The sequence below is a fragment of the Paroedura picta genome, chromosome 2 (assembly GCF_049243985.1).
Source record: "Paroedura picta isolate Pp20150507F chromosome 2, Ppicta_v3.0, whole genome shotgun sequence".
Classification (NCBI taxonomy): Eukaryota; Metazoa; Chordata; class Lepidosauria; order Squamata; family Gekkonidae; genus Paroedura; species Paroedura picta.
Window position 1 is genome coordinate 146,634,322 of NC_135370.1, and position 16,399 is coordinate 146,650,720.

At 39.2% G+C, this 16,399-nt stretch overlaps 1 protein-coding gene across 4 annotated transcripts in view; it reads right to left on the minus strand.

Annotated features, from left to right (window-relative positions):
- SLC25A21 (solute carrier family 25 member 21) overlaps positions 1-16,399 on the minus strand; it is a 365,160-nt gene that overhangs the window by 198,057 nt on the left and 150,704 nt on the right. Inside the window, exon 1 of one of the 4 annotated variants that reach the window (XM_077323152.1) lies at positions 10,827-10,959. The exons of the other annotated variants lie outside the window; for them this stretch is intronic. The gene's annotated coding sequence lies outside the window, so the exon portion shown is untranslated. Of the gene's footprint in view, positions 1-10,826; positions 10,960-16,399 lie in introns of those variants that run through there. 4 annotated transcript variants of the gene reach the window in all.

Consider the following 16,399-nt stretch of genomic DNA (forward strand, 5'->3'; position numbering starts at 1 on the left):
AGTCAGTGAGGCATTGATGGTCACTCCCAAGTTCCTGGCCATGGGTGTGGTTGCAAGTTGCGGTCTGGCCAGGGTGGGTAAGTGTGCTTTCTCACCCAACCCTCTGTCACCCAGGCACAGCACCTCTGTCTTGAAGGGGTTGAATTTCAGGCGGCTCTGCTCTAACCATCCAGCTATGGCTTCTAAACATCTGGCGAATGGTTCCGGGGGGGGGGAGTCTGGATGGCTGTCCATCAGGAGATAGAGCTGGATTTCACCATCATATTGATTATAGCTCAGCCCCAAACTTCATATCAGCTGTTCCAAAAGGCGCATAAAGATGATAAAAAATGTGGGGGAGAGAACCACGCCCTGTAGGACCCCACAAGAGAGTTGGTAAGAGCACGACAACTCATCTGCCACCGCAACCCTCTGGGTCCAGTTATGGAGAAAGGAACTACCCACTAAGATCTAAGATCTTTTCTTCTCTCAGACTCATCAGGTTCACAGCCCACTAGCATATATTTGAAGCTGGGATATTTTTGTCACGTTGTGTGTCACCTTACACTTACTAATAATTAACTTACTAGTGATTAACTTACTAATAATTAACATAAGGTGACCAGATTTTAACATTGGTAAAGCGGGACACCATTGACAAGGGGAATGGATTCATGCCTCTGTTTGGTAGAACACAACTTTAGTAGCTAGTACTTAATTTCAAAGCTGAATAAAATGAACCATTTCCCAACCCCATTTTTCCTGGTGTAAGTTCACCCAACTGACTCAGCAATTCACAGTGTTCTGGTGGAATGTTTTTTTTTTTGGGGGGGGGGGTGCATAGGGGAAGTCCCAACAATATCTGTAATAACTCGCAGTAATTTGTGCTGACCTCAACCAAAGGCTTGGTGGAAGAACATAATTTTGCTGGAGTTCCGACAGGGCCCTGATCTCACTTGGGAATTCATTCCACCAAGCTGGGGCCAGATGCACACTTCTTTGGGGCCAGGGATCATGAGCCTATTAGAGCTGGCAGATCATAAAGCTTTTGCAGGGACATTCTCATATAGGTGGTCCCTAAAGTATAATTCTTCAGTGTATTGTTCCCTTTTTTGTTTTGTCCTGTTCATTTAATGTATTTGCATGTTGATTGTTGTATTTATTTATTGTATTTTATTGTGTACTTTTAATTTTGCATTATATTCTTTCTAAAAGCCTCCTTGGGAGTATTTTTAAATCAAAAAGAGGAATTAAAGGAGAAGGTTGTTTAGTGGCACCCACTCCCTGGGAAAGTGTTCTTAGGACTGTAGCCTAAAATATTTTAATACAAAAACATGCTGTTATAATCATGGATTATAAGCTTCTTCTCTCCACTAATCCTATAATGGAGAATGGATAACTTTTTAAAAATAGCAGCTTTCCCATATTGCCTTGCAATGTGCTTTTGCACAGCTTCCACGGTCAGAAAGTAGGTTGACATGAGGGGTGCCAAACTCCAGGTGGGGCTTGGAGATCTCCCAGATTTACCATTGATCTGCAGACTACAGTTCCCCTGGAGAACTTGCTCCTTTGAAAGGTGCACTGAGGTCCTTCCCCTCACTGAGGTCTCTTTGCCAAATCTCCAGGAATATCCCTACTGGGAGTTGGCAACCATAGTTGCTGTGCATTATGCAAAATAAAAGGCAAACTCAATTATGGAATGTGCAACACTAGATATTTAGACAGCTGATTCCCATATATCTATATTGGCAATGCTGAGAACATAACCAAAAACAACATTCACATTTATGTAATTTGCAAATGCCTGTTTTATGTCAAGTGAAGCATCTCTTTGATTTGCTCACAATTTAAAATGACCACATTGTGACATGGAATGCTTGGGATAGACATGGACACTCTTTCCAGATTGCACCTCCAGATTTCTGGGACAATGGACCTTTTGGTCTTTTGAGTCTCAAACCATGTCTCCAGGGCTGTTTTTCGAGCAATAACTCATCCAGTAGTTTTGTCTATGTGCAGTAGAGATATGCAACATGGTAGCTAGTTAGGTAGTCAATGGTGTTGCACACTGCTGAGTCACAGGCTTGTGGCATTGTGAATAGGGTCACAATCATGATGCTGCTAGACTGACTGCATTGCTTTTTACATTGGCAAAGTTGCCAGGATTAGTCATCTGGGGGCATTCATCACACTGGTGGACTGAGCTACAGTTTCTAGCCAGCAATGTGAGAATGCAAACAATCCAAAGAATGTAAATGAACAGAATCACTCTCAAGGTTTGGGAATCAGGCAAGGAGGCAAAATGAGCAAGGCTGGAACATGGAAGATCCCTTTTTCCTCCTTCAACTCTCTACCCCAAGACAATTGAGGCAATCAAGGAAACGATTCATTTTTTAAATTATTTTGCCTTCTCTGGCAAATGGAGGGGAGAAGGAGACCACCACCACTGCGATCCAGACCTAACAAATATAGAAAAACAAAAATCGAGTCCAATAGAACCTTTAAGACCAACAAAGATTTATTCATGGGGTGAGTTCTCGTGTGCAGACACACTTCCTGAGGCATAATGGAACAAGAATCATTAGCTTTTTCCACCATCTGTACTGTATTGTATTGTTGATTTTTTTTTTAGGATATGGGTTTTAATGGGATTTTACTTGGGGTTTTTATTGTCTTGGACCATTATGTAACCTGCCATGAGTTGGTGTGCCAAGAGTGGCAGGTAGTAAATCAAATAATAATAATAATAACAACAACAATGAAAGTGCAAATATGTAGAAAAGGAGTGCTTTGGGGGAGCTGGGAGGAGAACATTATCTCAGGAGCTGACTCAGGAGCAGACTGCTAGCTCCGCCCTCTGCTGAGTAGACCTTTCTGCTATAAAAGGCTCTTGCATAGAGCATAGTGCAGGGGGTTGGACAAGATGACCCATGAGGTACCTTCCAACTCTGTTATTCTATGATTCTATAATAACTTAGTGGCAAATTAATAAACTGTGCATAGTATCCAAATTATGCCATATGATAGTTCTTTGCTAAAACAGCTAATCAGTTGAATATCGAGTTAGCCCGACAAATAGAAAAGAGGTGTAGCAGGAAGACACTATGCAGGTCTTAACTCCTGCTACTGTTAACAGTAAGACTGAAATGCCTCTTTTGAAAACGACAAGAACATATGATTAGATGAAAGATCGGGTTGGGGAAAATGGTGTGGGAATGTATATGCGCCAAACGTTGTAAAATTTCAAACCTTCACAATTTGAGGATATGCAAACAAATTACAAGGCAAACAGAAAAATGACTGGACTTCCCTCATTCTGGCAGTCAACTTATGAACTTAAGAGGGGAGAAACATTCAGCTCTGTTCCACTTGCCAGGGAAAATCCAAATATTCTACACAAAAAAGAGACAATATACAGAGCAATCCTAAGCAGACAGAAACCTACTAAGGTCTCCTCAGTGGGGCTTAATCCCAGGAACATGTTTTTAGGATTGCACTGATAATTGTCTTAGGTTTGATGGATGACATGAAGGCATAGCCTTCTCCTTGTTGTCTTACTTTGGACAGCCATAACATTGCCTACCAGGCTGTTGTCAGGATGAAAGAAAGTAAATGCACACATACTGCTCTGAACTCATCGTGGCAAGGATGGGATATAAACAGAAAAAAGGAAATATAAAAACCTAGGTTTTCTATTTGAGTACGTTGACAGGAAAGTTTTAAACAGCAATCACACAACTTACTTTTTTATCTGCATTATTTAATTAAGTGATTAGTCAGCTCAAGAATTTAGGGCAGTATCTGTTGGAAGTGGAACTTTGAAGATATCAGTTTCTAAAATGTTTCCCATCTTCTCAGTTCACAAGCCATGAATCACATCAGATAAGGACCAGATAGCCGCACCGGACAGCCCATACTAGTGGGTTACCGAACACCAAAGTAAATCTGTGTCTACCTTTACCAAGCCGAATCACAAACAGTCCCCACCCTTCTATGATCCTTCTTCAAATAATTCCTTCATTTATGTGAGGTCTACTTCCTGAAAGTAACAAATATGCTTGACGATGAGTTATCATCTCATTAAGACTTGTGAAACTGCTAAATGGATTGGAATGCTTCTTTTAAGAAAACGTTTCTCTTTCTGCCAATCCGGTTCTGATGTTTTCAGTCTGTTGTTACTTCCATGGAATTTAAAGGGCAGGCAAATTAAGTCATAAGAATTCTGCTTTAGCTTACTGGTGAAGCTTGGAAATATATTGAATGCAGTTATAAGAAACAGATCAGTTTGAAACAAGGGATGTACTTTCAAAAGAACCTGAAGTTCCAAAGTTGACAAACAGCTTAGAAAAGGAATCTCAAGTGCTTAAAATTGTTTTGCGTCTGTGAGGCTACACAAATATGAAATAACTTTATTTTTGCTTTAAGAAAAATACTGTTTTAATTATAATGTTATAAAACTTGAAAACCTAATAGCAGGTTTGCTTCATTCGTTTAAGTAAAAGAAGAAAGAATTCAATTAAAGAAATTATTGAGTCGTAAGCTAATTTTATTATTATTGTGGCTTCTTTCTTTGTAATTTTTTTAACAATTGCCCCAAATCCTGCTGTTTCCACTTAGGCATATGAAGAAGTGAACTTTTAAAATTAAACATCTACATTTTTCTGAATTATTCCTAGTACTAAGACTAGAAAAATAAAATGTCTAGGGAGAAAATAACAGGCACGCATCTATTGGAGTTATAATCTTTTTGGAACATTCTTCAACGTTTTAAATTTAGAGTGCACATTTTCAATACAATCCTAAACAGACATACCCACTTTTGAACCACTGTAATCAATGGGCTTAGAAAGGGGTAATTCTGCTTAAGATTTCTCTGTTTGTAATCCACAACCACGTACCTGAATCCATCGAATCTCATTCTTTGAAATGGAACTTGCTTCCAATTATGTGTACTTAGCATTACAGCTAGAGTGTTTTGGTTCACTATAATTATATACAGCCTTAAAAAAAAATTAAGAATACATAAATTGGTTCCAAAGAATCACTACCAGTGCTCTGCTCATGGAAGGGATTTTCCTCACATCCTGCTATCTTCTGCAGGGACAATGGTGGGATGCAATAAGAAGTCTGCAACTCAAAGGGGGGGGTGGAGAAATTGTAAGGGACGTTAATCCTGCACAAGTTGAAGAGTATTTTATCAGCACAGTTGACTTCTACAGAGCTGTACAAGAGTATGAATCTACTATTTTAAAGACACAAAATGTCAAAGCCGTAGATACATATTTTCACTTGAATAATTGAAAAAATGTCTTATACAGTTGTATACAGTATTAAGAAGACTAGAGGCAACATTTTTCATTCTATAATTGCTACTAGTGACTATTCACAATTTAATTACCAAATAACAAAAGTAAAATTACCTATTTTATGGATATCAGGGGGGAAATGTACTAAACACATTTTAAAAACCTGTCCAAGCAAAGATACATAGCTTTTCTGTCCCTATAGGAAAATCACTTCTTCTTCTTTTTTTTTTGCTTTCCTTTTTTGCAGTTTCTAAAACTTTTTTGTATTATTTAATTTTGTAGTTTTACATCAGTGGTTTAATCAGGTTAACTACTTTGTAACCAGAAGACCTCCATTTACTTTTCATTTACAACACAATGCATGTATTTCACTTTTACCAAAATAACAACAAAAACCCAGCTTGGAACAGAGCATTTAGTATGTATTTTGTTTTCCCCCTCCACATTATGTATCACATATTTGATGTACCCTTTTTACCATGGGCTTCCTTCCCATTTTATTTTTTTTCCTGCAAGGCTCTATTAATTTCTTGTTGTCATACTGAAAGCATCTAGTGGAAAGAAACAGAGCTTTCATTTGGGATTCTGCAAGTCTAGCTGTTATTTTACCAAATGATTGAAAAGCAACCTAATAGTGATTGTACTCCTGGCCTGGTCCTGTTTTACTGAGGTCAATGGAAGTTGGCCTCCTATGAAATAAAATTGTCCCAGTGCGGTGTAAAAGGAAACCATGGGAAAAGAGATAATGTTTTTCATGGCAAAAATAGAAGCGTTTTAATAGGAAAAGAATTGTTTTTGATGCAGTTTAGCTTAGTGCTTCTCAACTTTTACTTAGGGTTTTGCAACTATCTCAATTGCTTTATCTGCTAATGCATCTGGAACTTTCAGGCGGTCCTTTATTAGAAATGGGTAGCATTCACTCCCTGTCCATAATGATTTGCCATGTATGTACAAAGTAGTTCTTGTGATATGTGGTAGGTCTTCAGGGGCAGGCTGGGGCAATATGAACATTGCCAGAGACACCTCTAATTCAGTTTAGGAAATTACATTAATCGGAGCAGATCTGGTACCAGTAAAGCTCAGGGACAACAGCAAATGGAAGACTTAGACTGAGGCTCTTGAAAAATGAAATCCTGTTGAGACAGACAGCGCTGCTGTTAATGCGCTGTATTGACTGTCTTCTGTTTTATATATTTATATTTGCAAAGCCTGTGCTGTTTCATTGTGTACCCAATAAAATGCTGCGGTTGTTTTTGGACGGTCAGTGAACATTTTTACTTTTTGGCTTCTATGCTCCTTTTGCACCTGGACACTTGATTCTTTTCCCCCCTCTCACCTGTATAAAAGTACAAAATTATAACACAGTGGAGTCATTTGGGGACATTTCTTGGCTGCTCTCAGAATAGCAACTTCTTCATGGGTCATACTGAAAATAGAATTTGTGCACAACAGTTCCTATGGTTAAGAAAACTAGATTCCTGATCCTAGTAATATCTAGAGCAGGGGTAGAGCATCTAGAGCATTTGCTGGCAGGGTCATTGCCGCGGTTTGACTACCCCTGATCTAGAGTATACTCTGCATACATAGTAAGATTAATTTTTCCACAACTGGGCATGGGTAAATATGAACTTTCACCAAGGTCTGCTACCATCACACACTCCTTGATTAGATCGTCCCTTTACTTATATACCTTATGCTACATCACGTCATATTTCCATCATTTCACACAGTCCTGAAGGAGATAATAACTTGTTAGTGGGCGACAAAAACATTCAATTTAAAATGCCCAATAACAGGAAGCTCAAATTTGTTTTTATTTATTTTCAGTTTTTTAAGCATATAGAGATATGTTCTTCAAAATGTTATTGCTTAGAAACATTTCAGCATAAGAATATTCTAGAATAAGAAGTGCTTTCCCACTTTTGTTTAATGTCAGCTCTTTCAGCATAATTTTCAGAAACAATCATAAACAACTAATTGCACCTATAATTAGAACATGGAAATTAGCTTGGCACTCAGACTTAAAGTATATTGCCTTTACCAGATAAAACTACTTTCTCTGTAGATCTAACACATCCTGAGTCAAAACAAAATATCATATTCTCCAGGCCAGAAATTCAAACACTATTCGTAGGAACACGGACAATTCTGCATTATCTAATTATTATATTTAAACAAACGCAAAGGATGAGGACAAGAATCATGCCACTAAATACATGCTAAACTTTACAATACAATACTGGGGTGACTTCTCAGATAAAAGTAATTACAAGTGTCTGGCAAAAAAAAATCCTTTAATTGCAGCATGGGTAAAACAAGACATTCAGTTGCCCAGCTAATTAGCATTTATTGTTATTGCAGTTCGTAATCTTTATAGCAGACATTAGAAAAACTGCTGTGTGTAAGCAAACTTTAGGGAGTCAGAATATCCAAGACATAGAAGAGAACTGCCCTAGTGCATGGTTCACATATTCTAAAACCTAGCTCAGAGATTCAGACTGATCAAGATTAGTTTACATGCCCTTGTCTCTACACAGCATACAAGGAATGCTGGAATCTGATCACGGGTATTCTTCTGGTGAGATCGGTAGGATAAGGAACTGGCCAACTACCTTCTCACAAAGTGTGCTGTGCTTTATCCAGCTGTTTTCATTAAAGAGATCACTCTCTTCCAAAGAAGAGTTTGACTTCAAAACCCACGCTATCAAATGGCTCACTAAACTTTTGTTGCAGACAACAAAATTGCTGACAGTCCAATCCAACAGTTTCTGCATATTAACATTCTATCAAAAATTTAGTGACCATGAATATTTAATCAGAAGTGACTTAAGTCTAAATTTCATTTTATAAATTATTTGTATAAAATGTTTGAATTTGAAGACATCAAAACCTTCTCTTTTTCTTTTACCTAGTGGCAAAAGCATATTTTTGCCACATGTGGGCTGAAAATTCATTGCAGCAAAGGAAAAACTACAATCTAATGGTAATTTTTCCCCTCTGGAAGTGCTGGATTCACAGCCCAATCGTACGCCAGAAACAGATTGCGCTGAGTTTAATGGGGCATACTTCCAATGTGCTGAATATGGGGTTGCAGCTGTAATCATAAAACAGAGGTTTCTGGAAAAAATGACAATGGTAATCAGGATTTTTTTGTGGTGGTGCTCACTGATACTATGTATTGGTACCTTTTGGGGAGGAGTGAGCTCTCCCAGCTTGGTACAGATTTATGTACAAGCACCAGCATCCTTTTTTTTTTTTTTTAAGGAAGAAAAGAAAGCACTGGTAGTAACAATAATTCCAGCAACTCTACTTATACCTAAATAAATTTCCAAAAGGAGCATCATGTTACTTTCTTCAAAAATCCGAAGAAACTCAAGATCTACAGAGATGTTACATATTTTATTTAAGCAGCATGTTCATAATTTTATCCCAGTTATTCAACAGCAATTTAATGTCTTAGAAGTGTGTAAAACTGGTTAGGATTGCAATAAACATCTATGAAAAATGAGGGAACATTTTAACAAAGCCTGTCTTCCTTTCTGGCCAATGTGTCATAGCTGTAATTCCTTTGCTGTGTGTTAAGCCTGTGCCTCTGTTGAGGGGCTATCACATTTATTCAGCATTGTTTGGTTGCCATGAGTTGAAGTATTTTTCTTCTCTTTGAAAACTGTTATTTATTTTCATTTAATATCCTGCTACTGAATGGCGGTGGGACTGTGGCTATGTGACATAACCAGCTAGTCAATGCTGACAGGTGTGCAAGGAAAGAAATGACAGCATTTCCTCACACTGTTCATTTTACGGTTTATTACATCACTTCGATTTTTTTGGGGGGGGGAGTTATACAGTGCAAACCTAATCAGAGTCATATCCTTGGCAGCCTTAGGAGGGTACAATCCTGCTGAGGACTGTAATGTTAAAGTAGTTCTCCTTCTAACACTAGAAAGAACCTCATCCTGATATGTGTATGTGTGTGTGTGTTTTAAGGGTTGACTATCTCAATGGAGCAAGGGGTTATTCATTCCCTATAAAAAAGAAATGATGCTGTTGTCTGTAAACAGGAAACTTACAAGACTACTCCGCAAAGCTACAAAGGGGACACACTGTACTGCTCACCTGAAGTTCAGTTAATGTAAGCCATATGTTGAACCAAAAATACCATGGAAAGCACCTGGGCGTTATATTGTCGCGTGGCTTATCATTACACCCCCTGAAACTGAACGTGTGATTTATATTTGGTGTTGGACATGAGCGCAGGTATGCTATGTGTGCACACATCCAGCTGTCTGCCAGAGTGTGCGTGTAGTCCCACATTACATTTAGTTTCATGAGCTTGTTAAAAGATATCATTAAAAAATTCCCAATCCAATTGCCTGTGCTCCTTTTGGGAAGACTGTATGGACAGAGTATATCCTATGCTTACCTACATTTTTTGCTACTGGAAAATGCCACTCCTGAGATGTATTTACTTCCACTGGGGGAAACCTTAAAGCCAAATTTGGTAAGAGCATCTTGCTCCTTTTTGAGCAAAAAAGACAGAAGGAGGAGGCAAGGGTGTGTGAGTCTAATTTTCCCCACAGTGTTCTCTCCTTCCTAAAAGGAGACCCAGCAATTGCATTCTGAAAAGAAAGGAAGGATTTTCAAATTCACCAAGAAACTGCACAAGATGTACTGTGTAGTGGTTAGCTACAATACTTTTTTTTTAATTACTACTATGATGGTAATAAAATTATAATTTTAAAATATGAAGCATACCATTGTATAAAGAAAATAATATTCTAAATTAAATTTCTAGAAGAACTGGAATATGTACAAAATGCTAAACTGATGGTATAAAACAACAACATCCCAACCCTCTTAATATTTTTGTGCTGCTTTTTCAATCTCTGTAACTTCACATAATTGACAATAGTTATTATTTTACCAGTCTGTAATATAAATACTCTCAGACTCTGAGCAGTTTGTCATATTACATACTATGACTTTATGCATTCATAATCCTTTACAGGGTGAGTAACCCTATTTTCTATTTATAGCGGCAAGTAAAATATAGTGGGTGGCACCCTGTTCCACTGATGCCGGAGCCTTCTTCCACACAAGAGGTTTTATCAGTGCAAGCCAAGATGCTTTTCTACTGCTGGAAAGCTCCACCTTTAGCTGAACATGGGATCCAGCCTCTTATTTTGCAGGAATAAATCCTTAATCTACAGTATTATGTTAACCCAATAAAACACACAAACACACACAAACAATTAACAGCATCAACATACAAAGTTATGGAAAGTTTTTACAAAGTCTAACTGCTTCATAAACCTTCCAAGCAAACAAAGTTAACTACATTTTCACCAAAATAGTTTAAATAAATAAATTATACTACTTAGGTACTTAACATTATACAATTACTTTTCAATTGAAACCCCCCATTTTTAAAATGAGGGATTAAAAGATAATCACATTCCAGTTTTGCTTTAAAAGTATACTGTGTTTGGATTTTTACAAAGAGTTCTATTATTTACCTTTGGTCTCAGAAGCATTTCTTACCTTAAGCATTGCTCCTGTCCATTATTATATCCCATTATTTGCCGTTTTGCTATTTCTCTGCAATTACAATGGTTCAGAAATGGTCTTTTTTGGGGGGGGAAAGGGCTTTGTTTTGAAGATCTACTGCATGAATCATCGAGCAAATGTTTCAAGAGAAATATTTCTCCAGAGTCATATGAAAGCTAAGGATAATTTCCATACACATATTACATAATATTTATTTAACTGGACAGAACACATTCAACACGCTTTTGTTCAGTGTTACCTTTTTGACTTGCATTACCTTTGCCTACTATAGAAAAGGTAAAAGGGTTGTACTGTCACCTAGTGGATGAAGGTAGAAGAAATATCTACCTAGAACTTCATTTCTGATGTTTAAAAAAGTTCAAAATATACAAGTCAAATTAATGTCAGAAGTGATTAAATAGAAAATGGCAATTTATGGGAATAACTACTATACGTTGGCTTTTCATTAGTTAGTACCTTTATCTTAAAGGAATGTTTAGGTTGTTCAATCCAAAATGCAGAATAATAAACCTGTATTTCATTGAGGTAAATAATACATCGTGTGGAGTTGCTGTCATTTTATTTATTTTATTAACAAAAACCTATCCAGTCATTCTACCAATGGCAGTTCTCAAGACAGTTTATAATAAATCTATAAATAACCATAAAAAAGGAAAGGAAAGCAGCAAATTGAAAAGAAGTCAGAACTGCTGGTGGTAACTAGTCAAAAGCTATTGGAACAAGAGCTCTCAGATTTAGGTGTAAACTGCACAGAGCTTTTATTCCAACCCCAGGTCGATTCAGTCCCTGCCCTCTACACAGAATGCGATTTCCGTTTGGATTTGGGGCGATTTAAAATTTCCTTCTGCAGCAAGAAGGATTGATCCGGAGTGACCCTACCTTTATTGTGCGATATCTCAGACTGCTTTTAAGCCTGAATATATTATAAAATCACATTGTTTTGAATCAGAGCTCTCCTCCGTGGTAGAGGACCCGTGATTGGCTACAGGTGGTCATGTGACAAGCCTGCCTCAAAGGAGAAGCCCCTAATTTCTCTCTGTCGGCCTTGAATTTTTTTTGGGTGTGTGTGCCTTCTTCGTTCCCCCCCCCCCACCTTCAAGAAAATAAAGGATTTTTTCCTCCCTCCTCTGACTTCTTTGATCCTCTCCCCCCCTTCAAGAAAACAAAGAAAGAGTCTCCATTTGCCCCCCCCTCTTCTGATCCGTACAGAAGGCTTTCCTGTTTCAATGGGGAGGGGGAGAAGAGGAAGACCCGAGTTCAAAGCGATCTGAATTCAACAGGATTGACAATGGAATAAACAACGTAAGTGCAGACTCTGCCCTAGTTAACAAATCAACAGGACTAATACAATAATAAAACCAAGCACTGCTGTCAGAATGAAAGTACTGAGAACCAACAGCTCAGGTAAACAAGACGTCATCTGCAGACTAAAGGATTAAAAAGCCTGAGCCAGTCAAACAACCCTCATGAGGGAGTTCCTCACCTGGGCCATCATCTCAGAAAAGGCCCATCTTTCCTTTAAATACCCACCTAATCTCCAGGACTCTCCCTTCCAACCTTTCTATATCTGCTTGTACATTATTTTCCTCCTGACCGACACAAATCTACTAGCAAATCAACAAATCAACTACTTTGTTGTTGTTGTTAGATGCAAAGTTGTGTCCGACCCATCGCGATCCCATGGACAATGATCCTCCAGGCCTTCCTGTCCTCTACCATTCCCCGGAGTCCATTTAAGTTTGTACCGACTGCTTCAGTGACTCCATCCAGCCACCTCATTCTCTGTCGTCCCCTTCTTCTTTTGCCTCAATCGCTCCCAGCATTAGGCTCTTCTCCAGGGAGTCCTTCTTTCTCATGAGGTAGCCAAAGTAGAACAAACCAATTTTGGTTTCTTCTGCTTGAACCTCAATGGTCAATTTGTGACTGATGACATAGTGCCTGTTTTTGTTCATTTTTGAAATTTGGTTTCAATATCAACATAATTCAGCAGGTATGTCTGACCAGGATTTGGAATATAGATTGCATATGCCACAGGCTACAGACTTGTATGAGCAGTCTCCTCCACTCCATGCAGGTTCTTGAATATGAACTGTAATATACTGACATGTATTCGCAAAGTTCCTATCTACACAGGGCTGGTTATAATATTAAACTACCATAGAAAGGGACGGTTCTCATTCACTTTCACGGTTTTTTTCGTGATGGGGAAAGATGGATGAGAATCAAGCACCAAACAATACCCACATCAATAGTGTGTGGAAGCTGGCTCACAGATGCCTCCTGGATAACACAAACAAGGAAATGTATCACTGCTGTTCCACTCTCTTCCTTGTCATTCATGGTTTCCATCCATTTCTATCATCTGTAACACTGACAAAAGCTTGTATTCTTCTAGTGCGTCAGCCCTACTACCCAGCTTCAAAATTTATTGTTAATGGTATAATGTTACTCCTCCCAGTAATACTTTAGCCACCTGTGTTATTTTTATATACCACCCCTCCACCACAAAGTGGGACTCAGAGTGGTGTTAAAATTGAGAAACAATTAGATTACTACTTATGTTTCATATTGATAACACTTCCTCATATACTGAGAATGATTTCACCTCATTTTTTAAAAATCAGTCTATTTATTTTTGTTTGCTTGCTTGGTAAAATGTGGAAAAACAAAACATTTCATTTGCCAGACGTGTACTGGTTATGGAACTGCTAATCAGGAACTGCTACAAAATTGTGATTCATTTAAAATCATCTTACATTCATAACATTCTTTTGACAATATGCTAAATTGAATAGCAGATGAGTTGCAAAATTCAGAATTTTAAGCCAAACTCACAACAGAAAAATGTTATCACTATTCCCAACAGTCCTTTTTCCCAAAGTCCTTAGAACAAGAGCCAGCATAGCAGCTGCTGTGAAAAGTACCCTGTAGCACAGTGTGGAATAACAGAAACCCACAATCACATGTATGTAGGACAGAAGAGATTCATAAGAGCTTAGCAATGGGATTTGCAATCATCCCTCCTCTCCTTACACTGCAATTAATGCAGAATTCCAGCCTCCCCCAATAATGGAAAAGCGAGTGGGGGCTCTATGAGTGTGTTAATGCCTAGCTAAATTCTGTGATTGAGGGTACATGCTGAAATTCTGCTCAATATCGGGAACAAGTGGAAACACTGCAAGCGTTGATAAGAGAAGGTGAGGAATGGCTGGAGGTGTGATTATTTATTTATTTATTTATTTATTTATTTATTTATTTATTTATTTATTTATTTATTTATTATTTGATTTCTAGGCTGCTGCTCCCAGCGAACTGGCTCCCAGCGATTTCCAGCATATATATAAACCATGGTAACATAAAATCTTACAACAATAACATCCCCAAATATTACCCCAATAAAATATACCTAACACTGAAATACAATAAAACAAGAGAGTGGTATAACTAAAAGATCTCCCCAGTGTCATATGTGGATTGCCAGGGAGGTTTGGCTTCAGCTCCAGGTGGCTGCTTTCTTCAGGCTCAATCCCCCCTCCCCATTTTTGCATTCCTTTGAAATGTACAGCCTGTCGGCTCTCCAACTACCTCTGCTCCCCTCACAGCAGGGAGCTCTGTCTTATCAGCATATGGCCTTGGTTCTCAGGGGAAAGACACAGGGCCAGTGAGATACTTCCTGCCATCCAGGGAAAGATTAGACTAGGTCTCTCCAGGATTTGCACCTAAAAAGTTCAAAGGCACTTCTGATGTGAACCCCTTTTCCCCTGCCCGTGTACTATAAAAGGCTGGCTATATCCTTACTCTGTGCCTCTGTCAATTTTCATCCTGCTATGCTTGTGAATACATTCAATAAAGACTTTTTATCCTTCACCTGCTCTTTGGAGTCATGTGGATTAAGTCTAAGGAATGGTCTCACCAATGCTACTGAAACCTAAGTTCCTGATACCCAAGCCTCCAACACAGTTGACTTGGTGGGCTGGAGTGGCTAGGGGTATGGACTACAACAGGGTGGTTCTATATGGTCTAATACCCAAGAACCAAGGTGGGGGGGGGGGAGAATATGAAATTCCCTGGTACTCATCGTGCCCAGCCTCAACCAAACGCCTAGTGGAAAAGCTCCATTGTGCAGGCCCTGCAGAACCTTGAGAGCTCCAACAGGGCCGGCAGCTCTTCAGGGAGCTCATTCCACCAGGTAGGGGCCAGGGCTGAAAAGCCCTGACCCTGGTCAAGGCTAGACAAGCTTCCGGGGCCCTGGGACCATCAGCAGATTCATAACCACAGAGCAAATTGCCCTGTGGGCGGCATAAGGAGATAAGCGGTCCTGCAGGTAGGTAGGACCCAATCTGCGTATAGCCTTAAAAGTCAAAACCAAAACCTTGAACTTGATCTGGAAACAGACTGGTAGCCAATGCAGTTGCCTCAGTAGAGGCTGGACGTGGGTCCTCCAGGATGATCTAGTGAGCACCCTAGCAGCTGCATTCTGTACCAGTTGTAATTTCCAGATCAAAGCCCACGTAGAGCGAGTTACAGAAGTCTAGCCTGGCAGTGAGCATTGCATGGATCGCTGTATTTTTAACATCATGCCATTTTGCAGGCATAATGGTATTTTTTTAAATGTGCAGAATTGCCCTCACTTATCATCTATCCTTCTCACTAAAACCGATGGCAGATTATGAGTATGACAGAACTATTCAGACAATCAATAAACCAATTGCAGAATTGTAACAGTATTTGAATCTAGCAGCAAATGCCTAGTAAAACAAAATATATTCAATCAATCAGCAAGTGGATTACAAAATATGATAACAACTTTGGCATCTAACAGCACGAGTCCCAATAAAACAACATAAGGCAGAGGGGCTAGGATTTAAGAAATAGAAGGAAAAAAACTCACATTATTCCCAGTGGAGGAAATTTCTGATGCTTCCATTGCAATACAGCTCACAGAGCTACTCTGCTAGAATGCCCTCCTGAACAATTATCTTTTGCACATTTCATGAAATGACAGAAATACATTCTGGGGTTCTTTTTAATAGACAGACATTTCATAATGTGGCAGCCACCACAGAGATTGTGCATGACCAGTTGCCAATCATACTTATTCATAGAGTGGTACCTTAACCACTCTATGAATGAGGACTGAAGGACTGAAGTTTTTGAGGACTGAAGGATCTGAGGACTGAAGTTTTTGCAGCAGTATATAGGAGGAGAAAGAGCCTCTTGTGGCGCAGAGTGGTAAGGCAGCCGTCTGAAAGCTTTGCCCATGAGGCTGTGAGTTCAATCCCAGCAGCCGGCTCAAGGTTGACTCAGCCTTCCATCCTTCCGAGGTCGGTAAAATGAGTACCCAGCTTGCTGGGGGGTAAATGGTCATGACTGGGGAAGGCACTGGCAAACCACCCCGTATTGAGTCTGCCATGAAAACGCTAGAGGGCGTCACCCCAAGGGTCAGACATGACTCGGTGCTTGCACAGGGGATACCTTTACCTTTATAGGAGGAGAAGTGATCTTGCAGGTATAGAGTCCAAAGCTATTAAGGGTGTTTTGGGTGA